This window comes from Gopherus evgoodei, chromosome 6 (assembly GCF_007399415.2).
Source record: "Gopherus evgoodei ecotype Sinaloan lineage chromosome 6, rGopEvg1_v1.p, whole genome shotgun sequence".
Lineage (NCBI taxonomy): Eukaryota > Metazoa > Chordata > Testudines > Testudinidae > Gopherus > Gopherus evgoodei.
The window spans coordinates 83,618,017-83,643,981 of NC_044327.1; the positions used below are offsets into that span (position 1 = coordinate 83,618,017).

The following is a 25,965-nucleotide window of genomic DNA, read 5'->3' on the forward strand; positions in this document are numbered from 1 at the left end:
AATGACTCAAGCAATGGGGTTACCACCCTTTCCCTCAGCAAAACACACACTTCCACAATGAAATAGTTTTCACCATTAGAAAATGTTTACTAATAATGAGCCTCTATTTTACTTTTCTTAAGTTCATCCCATTATTTCTGAATGTATTTCTCTGGACCATTCTACACCAGTCATTCTTTGGCATATGATACATTTTAGTTAATTATATTAAACCAGTGTTTCCTTAGCAAGATTTAAAAAGGTAAATATTGCCATTAAAATACTTCAGAACACACTCTTAGGAATCTCGGTTTTGCTTGTGCTATAGAATCCACATGCTTTCAAGTTTTTTTTTTTATTAAATCACTACTCTTAACCACCACTCCAATAGTACATGAGAATGCATTCTTTCTGCTCCAGTTGCATTATGCTCCTCTCATAAAAGTCAATAACAACACTCCCACTGATGTCACTGGGCATAGCACTGGGCACCAAATGTACAAACTTTCAAACAGACCACAGAAACTTTTGAAAACACGTAATAGCATTTTCAAACTCTTTGTAATCTACGAATATTCACTAACAGAAACCACCCCCTAACAACTAGAAACCAAATGGTGTTGGTACTGAAGCTAACATTTAATTTACAGTAAAAGCAGTCAGAATATGGTCAACAATTTTAGAAAATACACCTGCATCACTTTATTCTTAAAAGTCAATATTCAGTTCTTTTGCCATTGAAAGTGTGTTTGCTGTCCTTTATAGATGTGTGCCGAGGGGAGGGGTGAAAAAGACGCAAGTGAGTGGCTTATATTATTTATGTTAAATAAGACAGTTCATTAAAGACCCAATTCTGTATGCAATGAGACTTCTCATGTACATAATGTTAGCCAAGTGCATAAATGTTTACAGAATTGGGGCTTAAGGGCTTGTCAATTTAGACTGCAAGCTCTTTGGGGAAGGGATGTGGTTGTACAGTACCTAGCACAGAGGGGTCAATGGCTAGTGCTCTTAGGTGCTACAGTAATACAAATAAATAATATTACACAGAAAAAAATAGGTCAATAAGATACGACAAAAAGCCACTTAAATTCTATACAAGGGTGTCCACGGGGTAGTTATATTGACATAGCTATAGCACTACAGTTACTCCTCTATAGTTGTGTTGGCCAATTTTCCTGTATAGGTAAGCACTTAGGTCAATAAAGAAAGCAATCAGGGTACTATCATCATCATCATCATCTACTATTAATTCAAAAATGTAATTTTATTCCATATAGGCAAATCAGGTGGTCGCCTAGGGTGCCAACTTAAATGGGGGGCCAAATTCGAGGAAAAAAATCAAAATTTAAAAAAATGAAAAAAAGAGGGAGAAAAAACAAATGAAATAATGACGATGTCATTATTTAAATTCCTGTGCACATAGATGGAATGAATTATAATTCATTTCTCTACACTGCTGAGAATTTATTAATATGTAAAATGTTTTATTTACTGCAAAAATAAATAGTATTTTAGAGATTTTTTTTTTCAATTTGCAACATAGGGTCAAGATGACCTACTCCACAATTTTGAGCAATAACTCAGCCACAATTAAACAAATCCACGAGTGGCAAGAGCTTCAATGTTACTGACACCTAACTCGAATATACATCAAGGTTGCATAGCCAGAAATTCATGAAGAGCGGAGATATTGTGAATTGATATATGTCAAACGGTCATTTTAACACACATCACAGATAGACAGTTAAGAATCGAGCTAATACTGTGAAAAATTGTGTTTCTTGGTGCCAAAGAATAAAGTCTTTCAGCATTATAAATCGAAATGTTAGTATCTTTAAGCATTATTAAACCTTAATGTTATTATCGGGCGGTATAATTATGAACTATTCTTTGTAATAACTGGTTTACCTGTAATAAATGAGGTCCATAAAAGAAAAGTAACAGTGTTAACGCTTAATAGACTACAAAAGTGATGACATCACATTCCAAGCGGGTAACTGTGAGAAAGGGGATTACTTTCCAAAAAACCGGTGTCGGGTTATAACGTCGAAAAAGGTCATTTTGTTTCTGTGTAAACGCTGTAACTAACTGTTTTAATAGGTAAATGAGTATGTTACTAATCATTGAATCTTTAAGCAGTGTAAAGATGTGTTTGGCTGCAATGTGGTTTAAAATCACCAACCATGTGGTGTGTCAGCCATCCTTAACACTATAATGCTTACATTCGGTAGCACAGTACATAATATTCAAATACCCCATGGCAGAAAGAGGAAAAAGAAAACCCTCAGGAGCTAAGTATCATAAACGAAAGGCTGAGAAGGAAAAGGACCAAGCAAAACAGCAGGGATCCTTCCTGAAATATCTTCTCTTTAATCCAAATAAAAATGGAAGCAGTTTACAGCATCCAGATGAAGGAATTTTACTTGCAGAGGGGGCTAGCTCACATTTGCATGGAAGTAGTTTGTAACATCAAGATGAAGGTATATTACTTCGAGATGAGGGTCGCTCACATCCACAAAAAAGCAGTCTGGAAACTCAAGATGATGGAAACTTATTTCTAGATGAAGGCAGCTCACAGCATCAAACTGATATAGAAGTAGAGAAAAATTATTCACCTTCAGAGAGACATGCAGAAATTGAACTAAATGAAGTAGAAGGAAGAAAGGATGAGAAAGTTACAAACAAGTTATAGTATGGGGACCCAGCTTCATGGCCCAGAAGCAATGACACTGTGCAGCAAATTCTTGTGGAACATGGACCCGAACAAGTTCATGAATTTCCCTTTCCTAAGGATGGAAATAAAAGAAAATTCTCTGCTCAGCATTACAAAAGGAAACTCATTAATGAAGAAGAACCTGGTTACAATATTCAGTGTCGAAGGACTCAGTGTTTTGATTTTGCTGCAAATTGTTTAGAAATCAAAGCAATTGCTACATCACTTACTGAAAATGGTTTGAAGGACCGGAAAAACATATCTTCAATTCTCTCTTCACATGACAGTAGTACAGAACATTTGGAATGTTTTAAAAATTGGAAAGAACTTGAATTATGATTGAAAAAAGGAAAAGCTATCGATGAAGAAAATGTATGTGTGATCAAGGAAAAAGAAGAACATTGACAACAAATATTAGAGCTTCCGATTGCTTTAGTGAAAGTTCTTGGTGGGCAAAATTTAACATTCTGCGGCTGTCGTAGAAATGAAAAATTATATACTCCAGGTAATGGAAACTTTTTAAAATTTGTTGAATATCTAGCTTTGTTTAGGGTGACCAGACAGCAAGTGTGAAAAATCAGGACTGGGTTGGGAGGGTAATAGGCGCCTGTATAAGAAAAAGGCCCAAAAAATCAAGACTGTCCCTATAAAATCAGGACTTCTGGTCACCGTAGCTTTATTTGATCCAGTCATGAAGGAGCATCTACTGATCATGAAAGTCAGTTTCATTACCTAGGAAAAAATATGCAGAATGAACTGATTCTAATCCTAGCAAATGCCATTAAAAAGAAAAATTGTAGAAGCTGTCCATTTTGCAAAACACTTTTCAGTAATACTGGACTGTACACCAGAGGTGCGTCATGTTGAACAAATGATGTCATTCGTTTTGTGGATATAGAAAAGTCTGAAGATGAAGATAATGTTGAAGTGCTCATAAAGGAACATTTTAGGGGTTTCTATACTGAAAGAGACGATGGGAGCATTTATGACTAAAACTATTCTACAAGAGCTTAAAGCAATGTCATTATCTGTTGAAAACTTATGTGGCTAAAGCTATGATAAGGGGAGTAATACGAAGCGTAAAGACAATAGTGTGCAAAGGAGAATGATGGAAATCAATCCTAGGGCCTTTTTCCATTCCTTGCAGTACGCATTCTCTGAATTTCATTGTCAATGATGCTGCTAGATGCTGCTTGGAGGCAAGCAGTTTCTTTGACCTGGTGCAACGTGTTTATGTGTTTTTCTCAGGCTCAACACACCATTGGGAGATTCTGACTTGCCATGTGAATTCTCTAACTGTGAAATCATTTAGTCAGACAAGATGGGAGAGTCACATTGATGCTTTGAAGCCTCTTCACTATGAACTTGAAAACATTTATGATGCCCTAATTGAAATTTCTGATGATACTACCTTAATTGGATCATCTGGCAATACGGCATGTTCAGATGCAGAAGCTCTTGCAAATGGCCTTTCCAAGTTCAAATTTGTGACTTTACCACAAAATGAGCATAATATCCTTTTCGAGATTAGCCTCACTAGTAAGCAGCTTCAGGAAAAGAACTTGAACATACATTCTGCTATTCAAAACTGCAGCAAACTAAAAATATTCTGGAGGAATTCAGAAGTGATGAAGGGTTTGAAAGAACCCTGGTAGATTCTCTCATGCTTGCTGAAGGAATAGACTTTCCGACAGAATTTGAACTAGAGACAGTTTACATTTGGCAAAAGAAACAGCAGTTTTCATATGAAGGATGAGACACACCCATTCAGAATCCAAAACAAAGGTTCAAAATGAATTTCTACTTCGCAATCCTTGATACTGCTATTCACTCTGTTGATGAAAGATTTCAACAGGTGCAGCAGCTAGAGTCACTATTTGGCTTTCTATATGATATCCACAGCATGCAAAAGAAAACAGCAAAACATAAGAAAATTTTGTATAAAACTGGACTCAGTATAGATTCATGAAAATTCAGAAGACAGTGATGCTACAGATTTGTGTAGTGAGCTTCAGGCTTTTTCAAGACAATTTAAGAAACATTCCACTCCTGAAGAAGTACTGAAGTTTGTTTATGAAAATAAACCCACAGACAGTTTTCCAAAGATTTTTATAGCTCTACGCATTCTTTTAACTTTGCTAGTTTCCGTAGCTAGTGGGGAACGTAGTTTCTCAAAGTTAAAATTGATAAAAATATATCTGCATTCAACAATGGTGCAAGAGAGACTTGTTGGACTTGCCACAATGTCAACAGAGCACGAAATAGCTGGAAAAGTGGATCTAAAAGAAGTAGTGACTGAATTTTCCAAACTTAAAACAAGAAAAGTCATTTTTTAAGAGCATAGAGAGTTTTTTATTCAGAGTGTTTTGTAAATACAGGTTAAAGTTCATTGAAGAGAGTTTTCTTATTTTCTTTCTAAATTGGATGTGGTGGTAATGTCAGTTAAAGCAGGATAGCATAATGGATGATTTTGGATTTGTAATAATAAAAATAATTAAACTTTTTAATGCATTTTTATTTGAAATTAGACTGAAATATCATCTAGCTGTCATGTATAAATCTATTCTGAAAAATGTGTGTCTCTATTTTATTTGATCTCAGAAACATTGGTTGGAGAGACGAACAAACCGAGTAATTAAGCCTCTGTTTAAAAAAAAAAAAAAAAAAAAAAAGAGGCAAAAAACTTCAGCCTAGTTCTGCCCTCGGGGTTTGGCAGCTAGTCTAGGACCGCCCCTTCTATTCCTGAAGGAAGTCAATGGAGACACTTCAGCAATCAGAAATATACTCAAAAATTTAAAAGCATAGATTTTTCTAAGTAATGACAGAGAAGAAACGTTTAAATTAAAAAAGTGAATGTTGATTATTACAAAAGCATTCTTAGAAAAGCACTCCATTCTGATGAGCACCATCCATGCCTCTATTGCTTACTGTATTTAAAAAAAAAAAGTCATCTCTCTATGGTCACAAGCAACACAGAATGAAAGAATGAAAGCAGAAAAGTAAAACACTGTAACAATATTATTAGTACTTTAATTAAGTTCTGTTTTAACCAATTTGTCACTCTGCACTGCCCACAACTGATTTCATTTGGGCTATATTGATGTCAGAAAAATATATATCCAAGCTCTGAGCAAGTTTTTATGAAACAATGGGAAAAGCACCTGAGCCCCGTTTACAACAGTATTTACACTACTTGCAGAAAGGCTGCACCTTCAATGTAGATAGAATAGGAAAGGTATGTTAGACATGCAGGTGTGACCAGAACTTGTATTTGCATGAGCAAACTAGGTACCTGTGTGCCTAAGTACCCATTTTATACCTCTTAAAGACTGTATTCTGTCTGGTAACTCACATTCATACATAAGACATACAAGTGAGATGACTAACATAGTTGTTTTTAATTTGGCTAAATACTCTATGTGTAGTCACATCTTTCAAAAAAAAAAAAAAAAAAAAAAAAAAAAGGAAAAAATAAACATTTCTGGCCTGTATGTTGAAGCTGATGGATTTAGCTGAAGTTTGCTTTTCAGCATTTTCAATTTAATGAAAACTCTGAGTAATCTTGCCCATATTTAATGCTTTCGGATAGGGCTTTCAAAGCATTCAGCATTGGCTTAATTCTGGTTCCCCAGAAGTCAATGAGAGTTAAGCCAAGAAAATCCCACCATAATTTATAAAGAAAAAAAGATGCAAGTACCAACTCCTTTTTCCAAGTTTGTTTAACAAAGCAATCATTACCACACTTCTCTAGGAAAATAAAGCAAATTTGACAGCCATGTACCAAAGAAAAAACATCTTAATGTTTAGGCATGTTTCTGTAATGATTTTGCTACTCATCAAATCGTAAAACTGTATTGAATTAATAAAAGTAATCCTACAATTGTTCTTAGTAATTTAGTGGATTTTTCTCAAATGGTGATGATTGATTACATAATGGGGAATGGGAGCTTTAGAAGCAGTGGATTTACACAAAGCATACAATGTAGCATTGTAATTATTGGAACTCATCACTTCCTTTAACAGAACCTATATTTTAAAATAAAAAACAGCCACGCCAAAACTTCTCTCTTTTCCTGAAAGGAATACATTTAACTAAAGAACTATGGAATACTTTTATTACACACCAAAGTACTGATCTCACAAAAGGTGGAAATGATAAGAAAGATTTCAATATATACAGTGGAACCTTCAAATTACGAACACCTTGGGAATGGAGGTTGTTTGTAACTCTGAACAAAACATTATGGGTGTTCTTTCAAAAATTCACAACAGAACATTGACTTCATACAACTTTGAAACTTTACTATGCAGAAGAAAAATGCTGCTTTCCTCTTTTATTTTTTAGTAGTTTACATTTAACATAGTACTGTACAGTATTTGCTTTTTTTATTCCTCTGCTGCTGCCTGATTGCATACTTCTAGTTTTAAATAAGGTATGTGGTTGACTGGTCAGTTTTTAACTCTGGTGTTCATAACTCTGAGGTTCTACTGCATAGCAGATGTACATACACAATCTTTTTAGAGGGAATAAAGACATATAAATACACATTTCACAGTAATTACAATACTGAGACACAGCAATAAGTTCCAAACACAAACTACCACAGGGGTACCATAGAAAAAGGAATATAACCCTCAACCTCTTCTTATGCTAAAATAAATAAAGCATATATATTGTTTCAGTACAAGACCGGACTGCAACACCAATCTGAACCTATCCTGTGCCTGGCAAATATACAATTACTAAACTTTTAGAACAAGTTATTAGAGGAACACACACAAAGGAAACAGCAATCAGAGTGACAAAACAGGGTTTTGATGCCACAGCTGTTACATACTCAAGACTCAAATTGGCAAAGAGTTCTGTGGCACCTTATCAGGCTAGAGATACCTGATTCTTGCTTGCATATTTATACCTGCCTCTGGAAATTTCCACTACATGCATCTGACAAAGTGGGTATTAACCCACGAAAGTTCATGTTCCAATATGTTTGTTACTCTATAAGGTGCCACAAAACCCTTTTCCACTTTTACAGATCCAGACTAACACACTACTCCTCTGATACAAGACTCAAATTGCGGCCAATGGGACTTCCAAGAAGGGAAAGGTCACTACATCAACTGTAGGACTGATAAATGAAATTGTTTTCAATTGTTCACTTTATTAATGTAACTTCTGTTCACCATTCACTACACTTGCCTATATTGTAACTTCTGTTCCATATTGTAATTCAAGCCCCATTTTAAAACACTCACTCCATTTTGTAAAAGCTTCCTCCATCCTTCATTTTTGCAAACCCTGCTGTAATCTTATTAGTTTAGTTTAGATGTGTGAATGAGGTATGTATGAATGATGGAATCAACCTCCAGCCCCAGCCTGTCCTGATGAGATAAAAGTTCAAATACCAAGGGCTGAAGACCTAGACAACAGCCCTAAACAAAGTAAGAAGCATCCACCCTAAAAAGAAAAGGACAACAGAACAACAGAAGGAAGATCAAAGCCAGGTTCAAGGCTGAAAGTCATGCCTGCAATTGATGGGTGATCAATCTAAACCCAGAGGCAGCATGACACAGCAAGACCTATAGACTTTGAATACAAACTAAAAGCCTATAAAAAAGAAGGGTGAGATGAGAGACTTTGGGTAACATTCTGCTGCCAACATGGAAGGACATCAGTGCCTGCCCAACAGAGATCCAGCTTGTCCTTGTGCCTGGCTTTCCTGGCCAGTCAGCCGCCACAAGCTACGAACCCAAGCTACAAAATCAAGCTATGAACTTAAGCTATCTTCAGGACTGGTAACTATGCAGCAGCTGCAGAACACCTGAGGAATGTGGGTTTGTGTGTGTGAATGTGTATATGTGTGTGTGTATAGGTATTAGGTATAATGTGAATGTGTGTGTGTATGTATAGGTATTAGGTATAATGTGTGTGTATAAGAATTAAGATATTAGTTATTAGTCATAAATTGTTATCATAATAAATGTGGCATCTTTGCCTTGTCCCCTTTAATAAGATCCTGCTAGTTTTTACTGGTCTAATATAATTGGTATAACACAACCTGAAGGCCCCAGTTCTTTTCCAAAAGGAATTTTAAAAGATCCTGGAAATATTTCTGTTGTTCAGTTTTGTGAAAACTTATTTTTACAAAATCTCAATATTTTGGACCATACTGGAGTTGACAGTATCTATTTAACTCAAGTATCAGAGAGGCAGCCGTGTTAGTCTGTAAAAAGCAAGAAAGAATCCTGTGGCACCTTATAGACTAACAGATGTATTGGAGCATAAGCTTCCGTGGGTGAATACCCACTTTCTCAGACAAGCTTATGTTCCAATACATCTGTTAGTCTATAAGGTGCCACAGGACTCTTTGTTGCTATTTAACTCAAGGTTTTTGTTACAACTTATCAAAAGTACCAGTCATGTTTTTAAAAAGAAAATTTTATTAAACTGAGTGATGTGCTCAGGAAAAGGCCTTTTTTCATATGTATTGCACCAGATATGACTTTTTACAACATGTAGTGTTCCAGAAATACTTACGGAAACATCTTTCAGATTTTTTTCATATGAGAAATCACAGCTTTCCACATTTTCTTCATCTTTAGAAACATCAAAGTTGTACATATTGGCTGGGCCTGCTCCCAATACTAGTGCTTTCCTCAGTTCTTCAACATACTTCTCCCTTTCCATTTCCATGTCATCAGCCTCCTTAGAAATCTCAGCTTCAGACACTGGGGAGAGAGGAGGAAACTGGAGAAGTCTAAAAAAAACCAACACTTTAATTCTGGAAATATATACTAATATTAAAAGGAAGTTATTATTAAAAACTATTTAAAAAGGTAAACCAAATTACTATTTTTAATTAAAACAAACATCTCTGAATGTGGTTTATTACCACTTTATCCCAACTCTTTTGCTTAGCTAGAGTAATGATACATTAACTTTTCAACAGCAAAAGAGAGCTCTGAATAACTTTATATGTTGTCTTGTATCCCACAAATTTTCCTTGGAGGAGGGGGAAGGTTCTTCCAAACTCCTAAGAGATGATGGCCTTCACTACACTTATTTCCTCTCCTCACATGTTCCTTATTACCTTCTCCAAATTTAAACTTTGCAGCCATTACCAATTTAATGTCTCTCAATTCAAAATAAAGGGGTATCACTAGAGACAGGTGAACCAATTCTTATTGGGTCAAATCCAAACCAGCTGAAATCAAACGGCAGAATTTCTATTGGCCTCAATGTGCTTTGGATGAGGCCTCTTGTGAAAATACTATTTCCTTTTTCTAAAACACTTAGGGACTACAAAGGTTCAAGAAAGGAGAAAACCCCCTCACAGGACTGAAGCCAGCAACTCCTTTCCTGTTCAGGCTAGACATGAGTTCCTATGTACTTCTTTCCTGTCTCCTTCCTCCCTCCCTACCCTTGCCCCATAAATGGAAAGACCAGGTCACCAGGCTTCATCCCTTCATCTTGCTAAGATTACCCAAGCACATTAACTCCTACCAGAATCTGACTACCCTAGCTTCTGCTTATTCTCCTCTTCTGTCTTCAAAATCCATTGCAGGCTGCAGTTAACTCTCTATTGGGCTCAAGCACCTCCCACAGTGAATTCCCTCACACCCTTGAGCTTTAACCAGCCCCAATTTCATTCCACACTAAAATGTGACAAAGGATTATGGAGGCATTGAACATGATGCTCCTCGTGAGAGATTTCAGGTACAAATATTTTGGGGTTTTAAAAATATAGCAATGAGATTTACAGTAATTATTTGCAATGTGATTGTAATTGACTCTCCACAATGGGAAGCTCTCCCTAGAGTCCTGCTGCCAGCAGAGAAGGAATATGCACAGACCTCTGCTCCAATTGTCATGAAGTTATTACGGGTGTTTAGAATTTCTCTTGAAACAAAAATCTATGTATGTGGCTGTTTAGAAACAATAACACTTTCCTTAAATGATTCACATCATATCTGTCTTCATAAAATATGCATCTGTTTTCTCTTAGTTTTTCATTTCTCACTTGTTAGCATCTACCTTCAGCATCAGTAATAGTCGGATCCAAGCCTCTCTGCAGCCATATGAAAATAATTCAGATTTTATCATTCTATTAAAAAATGTTTTGCAGAGACTAATTTCATCAAATAGCAAGAGTCTGGTTTGAGTTCTAATAGTGTAATTTTTGTTGGAGTGCAAGATCTATTGTCGAGCCAGATTTCTCTGTACTCTATTGTAAAAGGATGTATAAGGATTCAAATGGAGGAGAGGAAAAAAAAATGCACCACACTTTTTTTAAACAGTATTCCACCTGGGTCAGATCTAGCCTTATTCTTAGGCTATCAATGATCTATGCTCTTTATTGGGTTCACAAGTATTTCACTTTCCAGTTACAGCATCAATCTTCTGCAGAACATGATAGATTGACATTTTTCTCCATTTGGGACTGAAGGACTGCCCAATATTTGAGATAATGAGGGGGGAAAGAAGAGCGATAGCTTGTGTCAGACTGAAATAAGTTCTTAACACCGAAGTGAACCCCCAACTGAAAAATATCTTATGTAGTTCTTTAGTTAACTGTATTTCTTCCTTCCACAAATCTCGTCTTGATGACTGTTTAACCTCAAGAGATATACTTGCATATATATCCTGATCATGCAGATGAAAACAGAAGAGCTTTCCAAGCAAGAAAAACATGTTGAAATTGCCTCATTCTTCTCTTATTTATATTATTGACAACATAAGTAATCTGGTATTGCAGTGGAAGTACTACTCGTCAAATCATCAGTCGTCCAAATGTATAACAGTGGGGGTGAATGGGCAATTATTTGCTCCACACAGAGGCAGACGTATCTTCCCCCACAATTATTTTTAAGCAGTTTTGCACATCATCTTTTTAACATCAGCATTGATAAACATGAGATCACATCCTTCACAGCTAGTTTCAATATTTTCTCTGTGTTTTTTTTAAACACACACACACACACACACACACACACACACACACACACACACACACACACACACACACGCCTACTTTGTGAAGGTGGTAACTATACCTATTTATGCCCTTTGACAGAGTATGGAAAATATGTAGACACTATATATTTTTAAAAATTTTAAGTCACACAATGGATCAGGTTTTCAAACAGAAAGCAGTAATGCATCTTCACAGGTATGCATGCATTAAGTGGAGATTTGCACACAAGAAAGCTAGATAGGGATCTATTTACCAGATGTGCAAATCAATCATTTTTGCATACATATACATTTGGTCATGAATATTTGCACAAATAAAGGCATTTTCTGACTGAAAATCAGATCCAAAATATTTGCAAAAGCTTTGAAAAAAGAAGCATTAGCAAAACTCACAATGACTAATAACAGTAATGTGTTTCTTTCTTTTGCACTTGTAATGGGTTAACTCCATGTCCTACAGAAGCTACTATCTATTTAAACAGAGTGAATTTGTAAATTCTGCTTGGAGACAGGAAAATGAAGTTAAAACACATCAAAGTAAGTAGTTCAGAGATAGCAGAGGAAGGACTGCCTAGGTTCTGTTTTGCTCAGTATGACCGGAACAAAACGTACTTGAGAAATTACAGAATTTACACTTTTAGTAAGGTCCAGGTAAAAACACAAGGACCTTTCAACACTAAGTTTATAGAAAGGAACCTCACCAGGATGATCATGCAGGCATGGGGAATAACTGATATCATGTAGTCTCAATAAGGTTGAGTTTGCCCACCATTTTAGGAAAACATCTAATATAAGTCTATAGCACCATTTTATGCTTGTAAAATCTGGTATAAGGCAGGTCAGCCATTAAAGCCAAAGTCCATGGTGCACACAAAAATAGTGGAGGGATGGGGAACCAGGACTGAGAATGCATTAGTGCTATAGCTGCACTGAATAGGACACAAAAGCAGGGGGAAAAGGGAAATGGAACATATTATCCTTTTTCTCACTGGTGGCTGTACCTGTGACATGAAGCTAACTCTCTTTACCAGCTGAAGTCCCCTGCACAAGGAAAAGTTATCTGTTCTGTAGGAAGCTTGAGCTCACAGGTATACAACTGGTCAATAATACCCTTCATCAGGCTAGCCGGGATCATATTAAATATTCTTTAGTACCAGGGTATCACTGGTTCATAAAATAAAATAGCTACCTGTCATAACTATAAAGGGAAGGGAACAGCCCTCCTGTGTACAATACTATAAAATCCCTCATGTCCAGAGACACCAAAATCCTTTTGCCTGTAAAGGGTTAAGAAGCTCAGGAAACCTGGCTGACACCTGACCCAAAGGACCAATAAGGGGACAAGATACTTTCAAATCTTGGTGGGGGAAAGGCTTTTGTTTGTGTGCTCTTTGTTTTGTTGTTGTTCGCTCTTGGAACTAAGAGGGACCAGACATCAATCCAGGCTCTCCAAATCTTTCTGAACCAGTTTCTCATGTTTCAAACTTATAAGTAACAGCCAGGCAAGGCATGTTAGTCTTATTTTTGTTTTCTCAACTTGTAAATGTTCCTTTTTGCTGAGAGGATTTTACCTCTGTTTGCTGTAACTTTGAACCTAAGACTAGAGGGGGTTCCTCTGGGCTATATGAATCTGATTACCTTGTAAAGTATTTTCCATTCTGATTTTACAGAGATGATTTTTACCTTTCTTTCTTTAACTAAAAGCTTTCTTTTTAAGAACCTGATTGATTTTTCCTTGTTTTAAGATCCAAGGGGATTGGATCTGGACTCACCAGGAATTGGTGGGGGAAAGAACGGGGGATGGTTAAGTTCTTCTTGTGTTAAGATCCAAGGGGTTGGATCGGTGTTCACCAGGAACTTGGTGAAAAAGCCTCTCAAGGCTACCCAGGGAGGGGAAGGTTTTGGGGGGAAAGAGGTGTTCCAAACACTGAGGAATCTGGATGGTGGCAGCGAACCCAGATCTAAGCTGGTAGTTAAGCTTAGAAGTGTTTATGCAGCTCCCCACATCTGTACCCTAAAGTTCAAAGTGGGGGAGGAACCTTGACACTACCAAATAAACAGGGATGAAATTAATCTCAAGTAAAACAAATAAGGTAGCCAAACAATGCTTATGGAGGCATTTAAAGAGTTCCAGGTGGGTCTTCTGCAGGGGCGGCTCTAGACATTTTGCCGCCCCAAGCACAGAGGGTCCGCTGGTCCTGCGGCTTCAGCGGACCTCCCGCAGGCGTGCCTGCGGGAGGTCCACCGAAGCCGCGGGACCAGCGGACCCTCTGCAGGCAAACCGATGAAGGCACCCTGCCTGCCGCCCTAGCGGTGACCGGCAGAGCGCCCCCCGCGGCTTGCCGCCCCAGGCATGCGCTTGGAGTGCCTTGCCTGGAGCCGCCCTTGGTCTTCTGGCATTACTCTACTCACCTTAGCATGATAGGAGTTTCCCTCTGTCTTACACTCGAGAAACAAGACTCAAAACTGAGAATTCTTAAGTGATGGTATCTTTAAAGAATTCCATACAGATATTATATACACCATCTTCACTTACAGTAAAGGACAATGGCAGACTATAGTATTTTATAAGTATTGCAGCACTACAGGAAACAATCATATACAACAATGATGAATACTATAGGTAAGTCTATAAATAAGCAAAGCAATGCTGTGAACCATGCATGGCAAAGAACTGGGTATAAAATAAAATAAAAGTTAAACTTTTAAATTCAGTTTTGGTGAATTAAAAAAGGAAGACAAGCTTAGATTTTCTAGATATGAAAGAAAGCAAAAAGGAAAGAAAACAGAATTAAACAGAATATAGCTCAACATCCCTGCAGATTTTAATGCACAATAAAATAAATTTGATGAATCAATAATTCCTGTGATGGATATTGTGTACTGTTGCTTATTAAAGCATAATTAACAGCTAATAAGACATGATGAAGTTGACAATTTTTTTCATTTAACCTCTTAGCTGAGCTAAATTAAAACAAAATACTCTGCTGTAAAAGTTTCAAGATCTGTATTTGTAGCTCAGCACACAAGACCTTCTGGGAACACAATTCTTTTTTATTTGTTTTACTTGGTTTATATCTTTTGTAACAACAACAACATTTTGGGGGGGGGGTTTCAACCTATTGATAGAGACTTTAATGTACAGAAAAAGCCAAATCATGGTGCCATGTACAAAGTTAGAATAAAAAAATGCCTTTGTGTGCCAGAGTACATTTGAGAGAGAAAGAGAGAGAGACACAGACAGACAGAAAAGCTGGGAAAAAAGGGGGACAAAATCCTCCCAATTCAAGGGCATAATTTGGTGCAACTGCACAGGTGGCCATAGCCAGTGCAACCCAGTACCCATAGTGATAGTCCAGTGGATCCACGCAGTACACTGGATATGCCTCCAATACTTTCTTGTCTTGCCTGCAAACTACCCACCTCCATGTTCCACTGGAGACCTAAAGGAACCAGCTTTGTATCCTGGATAATGAATTGAAAGTGTTTTTTCCAGATTTTTTAAAGGCATGTTTTAACCAAATTGAGAACATAATTATACAGTCCCTACGAATCAGGAAATATTTCACCAGTTGCTTTTTTCCCCAAACAAATTCTTATACTTTGCACAACATAAACACCATTTCTAAATGTTCATAGTAGCAACTGCTATAGTTAGTTTATATATGAAATTCTATAACAACCCTCTTTTTCAACTGTTTTAAATTTTTTTCAAAATCCTGTTTTATATTAAGGTAGCAGTCACAATATGCTAGGCATTATACAAACTAAGACCCAATCCTACAGTGACTAACCTTGCACATGTGGGCAGTCCTATTGAAGTCAATAGAACTACTCATGCGTTACATTAAAGCACGTGTAAGTTTTTGTAGGATCAGGGATATATAGCAAGACAGTCTTCACCCTACAAAGCTCACAATCAAATACAAATGACAAACAAAGGATGGGGGAAAGGGATAAAATTTACAATCCAAAAATGTTTTTCTTAAGTTTTAAATTGTACCCAACAGCCCACAGCCTAGCCATTATTAGCTGGCTGCTTTCTTATAAATATTGCAGTGGAAGTGGGTCTTGATGAGGAATTTAAAGGAGGCTAGTGTAGTGGCCTCACATGTTTGTTCAGGATGGACAAGGGACAGTATGGAAGGAGGTCTGGACATCAGAAACAGAGGCCAAGTGCTTGTCAACATTGGCAGAGTGTGAAGGGGAAGACATGCCACAAGAGACAAGTGGGATAAGCAGAGAGGGGCAAGAAAAAAAAATAGGTAAAGAAATTTTGTTTTCAACTTTAAAGTGATTATTTAAAATAATGATCTGAAGATTGAGGAAACAAGGTACAGTATTATTGAGGAATGAGTCATCACCAAGAATATACAATTATTATTTGTGGGCTATAATAAAGGGATCAATGGGATTTTATATTTGTATATCAGAGCTGTAAAAGCAACAGGAAATCTTGAGTTTTTTTCGAGAAATGTAAGTTATAAATGGAAAGTCTCTATAGATCAGTGGTTCTCAAACTTATTTGATTGCAACCCTCTTTTTTGTGTCTGTAGTTGCTTATTCCCCCCGCCCCCAAACACATATACCACCGCCCAGCTCCGAAGGCAGAGCAAAGAGCAGCGGCTGCTAGTGGGCATCCAACTCTGAAGGCAGCACCGTGCCAGCAGCAGCGCAGCAGTAGCGGTGGCAATGTGAAATATTTAATATCACTTTTCATAGCAGATTTTAACACCCCATTGCTATCCTTACTTCTGCGCTACTGCTGCTGCCAACCAAGGTGATGGATTGGGGAGGGTGAGGGATGTTGAGTCCAGGGTGGCGAGGCTCCAGCTGTACCCTTTATCCCACCCCCCAACTCCTGGGTATGCACATTTTCTGCACCAGCCCCAGCCACCCAAGGCTGACAACCAGAGCACTTGTAAAAAAGCACACAGTTCACAGTTGGGAGGCCCACCCCATAGTTTGAGAACCACTGCTATCGATCCTTTAGTCCACCTTCAAGTCAATACAATATTGGGTCATACAGTACATTTTGTAGGACTTTTGTCAAGTTTCTCTATGGTTTTACATTTCTTAAACAGTGAGGCTTCCACCACTTTTCATCATCACACTAGATCCGTAAGAACTAGAAAAGACCAATCCTTCAGCAACTCTTACTCGTTTCCTGACTTGGCTTGCCAAGCACAATATCCCACAACATGAGAAACTGAAGGGATTTCCTACTGTTAAAAAAATAAAACAATCTGACCACTGCTCTCTCCCTCAAGCAAATAGCTCCAAAACAGCTGAAATCTGAAACTTCGAAGTTGAGATGTGAATAGTCTTGAATATGCTTCACTCACTTTGAAAGATGGTCTTAAACAGTTATTAATTTCTGAAAATGCAAGACTAAGCATGTGCAGTAGAAAATCTTACACTGTTAGCTGTGCACATAAAGGGTGAGGTCGTGCACATGCAGTTAACTGTGCTATTTAGTTAAGCGAAGTTTCAAGATCAACTGCTGAAGCAAAAGAACACTGAAATCTTGAGAGGTTTAAAAGTCTCAAAACAAGGCATGTTGTTGCCTGTTTCTGCAGCAAACAGCTTAGCTTTGGAATAAGGATAACACAGCCACATTCATAGCTACACAAAACAACTCATTCTAGAGCAAAGGGATGATAAGCTCAACTAGTGTAACCAGTGGAGCTTGTAATATAAATAAGATAAAGTTTTCTGGATTCCTCCTTGTTGTCCACTTTTTTTCTTAAAACAAATCAGGAAAACTAGTTGCAAAAAGCTAGTCTCAGTGCAAACAAAATGTAAAACTAAGCTGCTGCTGGAACAGAGGTGGTTTCCACCTGATCCCACCCAATTGACACAACAGCACAAGGAGTTCAATTTAGCTCCCTTTCGACTCAGCGAAAGAACTAGAAAGCCAATAGGAGTCAATCAGAATTGGACTAGCCCTAGGAGAGGCAGACAAAGACCACTTGCGCCCTGTGTTTTTCTGGTGCTGATGCTGGACTGTGTTTTTTCTTCTTTTGACATAGTGATGTCAATGATCCCATCCTTCATGAAGTGCCTATACGACAGGTCTGTCAGATGAAAAATGTTAAATTGAAAACAAAGGGATAGAAATGTTCTTCTATAGTCTCCTTCTATTGTAGTCATGTTAGGTTTTACTTAAAACAACAGTAGGTGAACACAAATACAAGTATGACTTTAAGTTGGCGGTCTCCCTTAATATAAAACAAATTTCAAAAGCCAAAAATATTGGAACAATCGCCAAATGCCTAATTAACAACATCAAAACAAAGCAAAAGGACACTGATGTTTTTGAAATATATTTTGGCCATCCTTGCAGGGATCCTTTCATATGTAATCTGTATGAGTAGCCAGTCCACAATATTAGCAAATACTGCTTTTTAACTTGTGCAACAACTTCTAATTATGTTTAAAAAAAACTTGAAATATTTCATATTTCAACAGAGGATTTAATTAAATGAAGATAAACATTAAAATAAGCCTGGTTTCATATGGCTAGAGTATAATAATTTAGTCTGAAAAGAAGAAAAGAGTCAGAAAAATAGTATTAAAGGAGAAGACTAATTAAGTATGTCTATTTACTTGTTCATGATGGAAGAGCGAAATGGACACACAATGGAATTAAAAAGGCCACATAAGAACAACATAAACAGACAGAAAGAAAGTCTACATGGAACACACACAAAAACTGTATTGTGGCAGTGAGTTTTGGACATCACCGAGTTAAATAGCTTAGTAAGATTTCCAAAAGGATTAACCACATAAATTTGTATAGCCAAATTTTTAATAGATATCCACTGAGTTTTAGTGCCTTAGTTTTTGGGAGCCCAACTTGAGATACCTTAGATGTGATTGTCAGACAAGTTGAGCACCCATAAATCCAACTTCAGTGAATAAGAGCTGAGAGTGCTCAGCACTTCTAAAAATACGGTCCAAAGTGTTTCAAGGTGGTCAGCTAAACACTGAGACACCAAAAACCAGTAGTCACTTTTGACAGTTTGACTATACATAAATAAGAGCAGCAAATGCAGAAATATCAATTAGAAAAAAATTGCATGGGTATCGGTTCACATGATTCAGGACAAAGTGTTAGGAAACACTTTTCCCAGGAAATACTATCCACCTCTATGAGCTCTTCACTTGCCCATCCCAAACTGCCTCTCTCCAAGACGTGTTTAGTCCTAACAGAAATGCTTTTGATCAGTTAAATAACGGACAGTTCTTCAGGAAAACACCAGTATTTTCTTCTCTCACCGTGCATAAATGGTACATACACCTCTCAATTAGGTTTGGGGCAGAACAAACACAAAGCTATTTTTTTTCCATTTGCAGATCAATTTCAGGAAAAGCAATAATGTACAATTGATTCATCTCCTACCCCTTTCTCCTCTTACACATATACTGTGACTTCTGCATTCAACTACATTTAATAACTAATAGCGTTAAGAGATCATCTGAAAAGACTTACACACATAGTTCATGAACTTTATACAGTAACTCCTCACTTAACGTTGTAGTTATGTTCCTGAAAAATGTGACTTTAAGGGAAACGATATTAAGCGAATCCAATTTCCTCATAAGAATTAATGTAAATAGGGTTAGGTTCCAGGGACATTTTTTTTTGCCAGACAAAAGGCATTATATACATTTTAAACAAGCAATTTAATACAGGTATAAGTTTTAAACAACTTTAAAGAAACAATTTAATACTACAATCATCACTGCTGAGTACGAAGCTTGGCTGAGGTGGTGGAGTCAGAGAGCGGAAGAGAATGGATTGTCCGGCTACTCCACTTGCTGTTCTGGCAAGCACAGGCACTGACTTTGCCAGGGACAGGGGGCTCAACCCTCAGCCCATCCACTCCACCCCTTCCCCCAAGCCCCGACCCTTGACCCGCCTCTTCTCCCCCCGCCTCCTCCCCCTTTACTTTGTGCCTGCGTTCTTGCTTGTCCCTCTCCCTCCTGCCTCCTAAACACCGCAAGCCAGCTGATTGCTGCGGGCAGGAGGCAGGGGGGCGGGGGAAGGAGCTGATCTGCAGGGTCTGCCAGCTGTGGAGAAAGCAGACAGCCAAACAACATCATAGTGGAGCGTTACACAGCTTTAAATGAGGACGTTCCCTAATTGATCAGCAATGTAACAATGAAACAACATTAACCGGGGAAGACTTTAAGTGAGGAGTTACTGTAATTCACAGATGAAATTAGCTTGTCATATTTGTTCAAAGAGATTGAGAAGTTGCTGTGTCCTGGGGTAATGTCACAGGAAATTATATTACTGGGAAAAATATAAACAACTATCGTATAGCCATGTGTTAAATTAACTAGTATTTGTTTTGACAGTTGAGTCTTTACAAAGATTTCAAAGATAGATTTGAACAAATCCCGTGACCCTCCTTCCTTCCTGACTAGATAGAGGGGGAATCTGGAAGCTTTCTTCTGATAGAACATGTGGTCACAGAAGAAGTTAAGAATCACTGCTCAAAACCCAATGGAAAAGAGTGTATATTTAAAAAAAAAACAAACATCTTTTCATCTTTTGTTTTCAATATTACCTGTCCCAGTCCATGCTGACTGACCATCGCTAAGCGTTATAATGAAGCCAGTGCCTAGGTCTTCTTCCCAAGTGACTTGTAGAAAATATATTGTGCTTGGCTCAGAAACTGGATAAATTCTGCTCACTTTTTTCTCCATTCTTTAGTCACCTGTTTTGGAAACAAAAGAAAGTAATCTTGTGTTTATTCCATCACACAACAGATGAATTCCCAGCTGCCCATTGAAGGCAGCTTAAAGATCACCTTGCACTACCAGAATAGCACAAACGAAATTTAGTAGAGTTGAGGAATTAGCCTTTAAAGTTTAAGGGCACATGAGATTCCAGATGAGCGTTTGCTTTGGATTCAGGTCTCTGTTGCCAGGGAAGGCTTGGACATGGAGGACACCATGCAGGGAGCAGTAAAAGTATAGCAGTGGGTTAGAGGACAAGGTGCCAAAGCAAAGGAGACAAGATTAGAAAGTGCCTCCAAGAATAGACCTCAAGTCCATTTCTCCTTGATCCACATTGTTCCCAGTAAAATAAAACCACAAAACTCTAGACCAACCCCAACTTCAGTTTGGTACTTCACAAGAAAAGGTTCTTTTCTTTGGATCCAGACTTCTCTCTTAGGCCCCTTCGGCCCCTCAGGTCCATTATCACCAGCCACTAACCTAACATACCCCAAAACAAGCCACCTGCATTTGCACAGCATAACTGATTAAGGGGACCAGGTGTCCAGTTTTCAACCGGAACACCTGGTCGAAAAGGGATCCTGGTGACTCTGGTCAACACCACTGACTGGGTCGTTGACTGTCCGGTTGGTGGTGCCATGCAGTGGGCTGGCATGCTCCCTGCTAGCCCCTGCGCTGCATGACTCCCGGGAAGCAGCCAGCATGTCCTCCCTTAGGCTCCTACGTGTAGGGGCAGCCAGGGGGCTCTGCATGCTGCCGCCACCCCAAGTACCACTCCTGCAATTCCCATTGGCTGGGAACCACAGCCAGTGGGAGTTGCGGGGGTGGCACCTGCGGATAGGGCAGTGCGCAGAGAGACGTGGCCGCACCGCTGCATAGGAGCCAGAGGTGGGACATGCCACCACTTCGAGAAGCTGCTTGAGGTAAGTGCTGCCCAGAGCCTGCACTCCTGACTCCCTCCCAGACCCTAACCACCTCCCCCAGCCCTGATCCCCCTCCCTGAACCCCTCAGTCCCAGCCCACAGCACCGTCCTGCAACCCAAACCCCTCATCCCTAGCCCCACCCTAGAGCCTGCACTCCGAACCCTCAGTCCCCCACCCCATGTCCCAGCCCTAATCCCCGTCCTGCACTCTGAACTCCTCATTTCTGGCCCACTCCAGAGCCCCACACCCCCAGCTGGAGCCCTCACTCTCTACTGCATCCCAGCCCAAGTCAGCCTGGTGAAAATGAATGAGTGAGTGAGGGTGGGGAGAACAAGCAACAGAGGGAGGGGGAATGGAGTGAGCGGGGTGCGGAGCCTTGGAGAAGGGGCGGAGCAAGGGCGTTCAGTTTTGTGCGAGTAAACAGTTGGCAACCCTACATCTGATGCCAGAGAAATCTGCCAAAGGTAGCCATGAAATCCTGGTCACGTATACTTTAGTTTTTAAGTTTTCCAAACATGGATGCAGCTAGCCAATAAAGTTTTTTGTGCCAACTTGATTTTACCTTTCAGAGCCCCTCGTATTTAAAACCTATGAAATTTCCAGAGAAAACTTGTTTAAAATAATTAAAATTGAAAGGATGCTAAGATTTACTACAACCAAAATACAACCAAAAACATTTAAATCTTACTACCATAAAAAGAAAAAACAACACACCTTAAGTGTCAAAAAGTCTGGAAATGCACAGTTAAGATATATAGGCAATTCCCTACTGCCATATAATAACTGAACATTCACCATTACCCAAATGTACATCATCTGGAATACGGTCACTAAAGAGCCAGTGTTCTATTGGATGGAATATTGCCATTTAAAAGAATGATACCAAGCTCGGCTGCAAAACAGAAGTTACAGTGGATAGCAGCAACAGCAAAGGGAATTTAAAAATGAAACGAGGCTGAAGCTGCAGCTTCAGGAAACGTACTTTATGATACTGTGGTGGGTTTTACAGCCCAAAACAAAAACAACCTAGTAGTCTGCACTTTACTTGAGACCTTTTAAAATTCACATTTATTTATATATCGTTGATATACAGGTCTTTATTATTTCTCAGCTGCCTGGTATATTAAGTATAGTATTTAGGCTTGCTATACTTATGTTCCTACCAAAGAGAGCAGACTCAGGCCTTACTGATTTTGGGATTATATAGACATTCACTAACATTGCAAAAGCCATGGAGCCATGTGACAAGGCAGTGGCACTATGTAGAGCAATGGTTCTCAACCTGTGGCCCATATGACATCCTCAGGGCCATACAGATAGTATTGGATGTGGCACACAATGGTAAATAGTTGAGAACCACTGATGTAGAGCCTAACCTCACAACACAAATTATACTTGCAGGTAACAGGAGTAGTCTGCACGGGATGCGGAACACCTGCATCAGGGACGTCATATGTGCTAAAATGCTCTATCAAGCCTTCAGTTTTAGGAGATACAAGAAGTTATTGTGGTTGATTTCAGCTTAGTCCCCCAGGGGACTGTATTCTACATTAGAAACCCAACAAAAGATGTGGGATAGTCTTTGATCAGAGGTTCAGACCTAAGTTTGAATTGAGATGTAATCACTGCTCTTACTCTGCAGGACAATCTGACCGGAAGTAGGAGGTAGTTTTAACTCCAGTTGCCTGCACTGTATCTGACCTTTGTTCAAGTATGTATCTTAAAGCAGCTAGAAATGCCATTCCCTTGTCCTAACACGTGTAAAGTATTCATAGAAAAATGAAACATAGGAATCTTAGATTCATTACTGGTGCATAAACAAGTATTAATACCTAGAAAACAATCCCCTTGCCAGTAAGGTACCTTGCCAATACCTTGGCGATAACGTACCTTTCCACACCTGCTAAGACTGAGTAGTTGATCTTCAGAGTCCTTAACTCATTAATTTCAATACCAAATAAGTTCCAAGAGCTAATCAAACTATGATCATACATAGATACTTAGCTAAATCAATTAAATATTAAATTCAGTTGTTTATATTTTCTCTACACAGCAATAAGACAATACACTGTAAAAATGTTTTGTACAGCACTGATACGAAAGCCTACAGTTGTTTGTCATTTCTGACAATACTCTGAATAGCTGGTTTTGCCAAAAAAAAAAAAAAGTTGAGATGACCTGGGCAGGGCTTAAAAAAGGGACTATCCTGGCCAAAACAGGACGTATGGTCATCCTATTTATAAGTTCTGGTTTTGAATTTTTCTTTATTCCTGTATTTGCCAAAGCAGAGAAACACCTCTGTAGCTTGCTAAGGACATATGTTTACATTTTAAACTGAAGAAAATAAACTCAGCTCATTGTATGAGATATTCAAAAAGAGGTGTATAGACATGCCTGGAGCTTTTTATACAAAAAGATAGCCTGAACTCTGATCTTAAGTCCTATGGCCCTCAGGAAAACTCTGGCTGAATAACTGTGTGGGCACTTTATTTAATATGATTAATTACCAAGCAAAAACCTTGAAACAATGGTGTTACTAATAAAATCCTTGTAATGAACAGTGGTGATAAATTATATAATCTGGGTAGAGTCAGATGAGAAAGATGTGGTTAATTCTGACTGTAAAAACAAGTGTGGACAGAAATTATGCCCTCTGATATAAGCCATTGAAGACACTCTGCCCTACCCCAGCAACTCAGCCATCTTTTACTTTTCCTTCCACATCCCCCTTTCTCTCAGTGTGCCACACAGATAAGCCCAATAGAAATACAACTAAAGTCAATGGCAAAACTCCCACTGACTTAAATGGCACCAATATGTCACTTATAAGTCACCTGGCTAGCTCAGTCAGTAAAGCATCAGACTTTTATTCCGAGGTTCCAGAGTTCAAGTCCCTGATGAGGCACTGTGCGTTTCCCTCGTTGCATGTCCCAGGAGCTAAAAAAGTTGTCTCTTCAGAGCCCTCCTAACATTACTAGTTTGCCAGAAGCTGGAGTGGGCAGCAGGGGATGGATCACTTACTTGGTCATTGCCTGTTCTGTCCATTCCGTCTGGGGCACCTGGCATTAGCCGCTGTCAGAAGACAGAATACTGGGCTAGATGGACCTTTGCTCTGACCCAATATAACTGTTTTTATGTTCTTACACCAGATTATTACACTACCATGTACATCGTTATTTAATGTGGCCTAGAGATTTCCATCGGGGTTACACCTGCTGGTAAAAGATCTGAATTTTACCCATTTCTACCTGTTAGGTTCAGTGTAAGCAAAAGGGGTCAGATCCATCCCCAGTACAGTTCCACTGATGGTACCCATTCATTGCTCTGGCCTTCTTAAGGTAAACATATTTTATATTTAAATCGAAAACAGTTACCCATTTAGCAATCCAATTGCTGTTTAACAATTCCTCATTTTGAAAATTCCACCATGCTAATATAGTGAGCAACTAAATGGAGAATATTAGTTGTTACAATAATTTGCATTCAGAGACGATTGATAAGGTTCACAATGAATCACACATATTTTCAGCCACGAGATTTCCTATGCAGATCCACACAGACCATGAGTGGGGAAAAAAAAACAGTGGGCAGACTTATCAGTGGGCAGACTTTAGTTATTGATGGATGAAAGCATAGTGAGTTTTGGTATTTATGTTATAGACTGGTCAAGAGAACCTGTTACTACAGTAAGAACTGAGGCACACTTGCAAAATAGTGAGGAAGCTACCGCAGTGTTCATCTGCCCTCTGCCAAAATATTTCCTCAAAGAACAAAACAAAAACAAACAACGTTAAGAGTGTTCACTTAGGAAGAGTGGTGATTTGGGGAGGAGGGACAGTCTAGTGGCTCATTAACCACACTGGGATTTAGAAGATCCAGATTCTGATTCTGCCAGAAATTACATTGAGTGACTTTGAGCAAATCACTTAATGTGTCTTTGCCCGAGTTCTCTATCTGTAATAAAGTGAGGACAAGACTATTTCTTTTCTCTCAGCCTTTGAGTGGCCCTTTTCTTGGCTGGGGCCTCTAGGCACTATTGAAATACAATTAATAATAATTAGATAAGACAATTTCTTGACTCTATATAAATCAAAGGCTAATTTCCATTCTCTTTAACCCCTCTTCGCCCTGCCACTATTTCTGAGAAGATTGATTCCTTCCCACAAAGGCCAATAAGCTTGAGCTACATAGTATATTCACCACTACAGCGTTAAAAATCAAAATAAATGTTGTGGCTCTTTATTTTATAGCAAGAGTAGTCCATACCCTATGTATCAGAGATTACCATTGCAGATTGCTTAACTTTGCAAAGGAGAAAAGCACCAGTCTTGCATGGAGCTCCTTGTGGGTAAAAGTGTGCCCACATGAAGCCCTACTGCAAGAGCAAGAGTCTGCCCATTGCATGAGTGGGATCTATGAGCAGATGAGAAAAGAAATTAAGACTGCATTGCAGAGTATATTTCCACTCACCTTTCTTTTTACACATGTCGAATACTAGATAAAACTTAATTATTTTTACAAAATCTACCACAGTGAATTAGCTAGAGTACAATACATGAAGCCCATTGTACTCTAGCTAATGCACTGTGGTAGATTTTGTAAAAATGAATTGTACTCTAGC

At 38.6% G+C, this 25,965-nt stretch overlaps 1 protein-coding gene across 8 annotated transcripts in view; it reads right to left on the bottom strand.

Annotated features, from left to right (window-relative positions):
• XRCC4 (X-ray repair cross complementing 4) overlaps window positions 1-25,965 on the bottom strand; it is a 279,215-nt gene that overhangs the window by 224,692 nt on the left and 28,558 nt on the right. For all 8 annotated transcript variants that reach the window (XM_030565725.1, XM_030565727.1, XM_030565728.1 and 5 more), the window contains 2 exons: window positions 20,249-20,398; window positions 9,234-9,424 (listed from right to left, as the gene is read on the bottom strand). The gene's annotated coding sequence lies outside the window, so the exon portion shown is untranslated. The remainder of the gene's footprint in view (window positions 1-9,233; window positions 9,425-20,248; window positions 20,399-25,965) is intronic.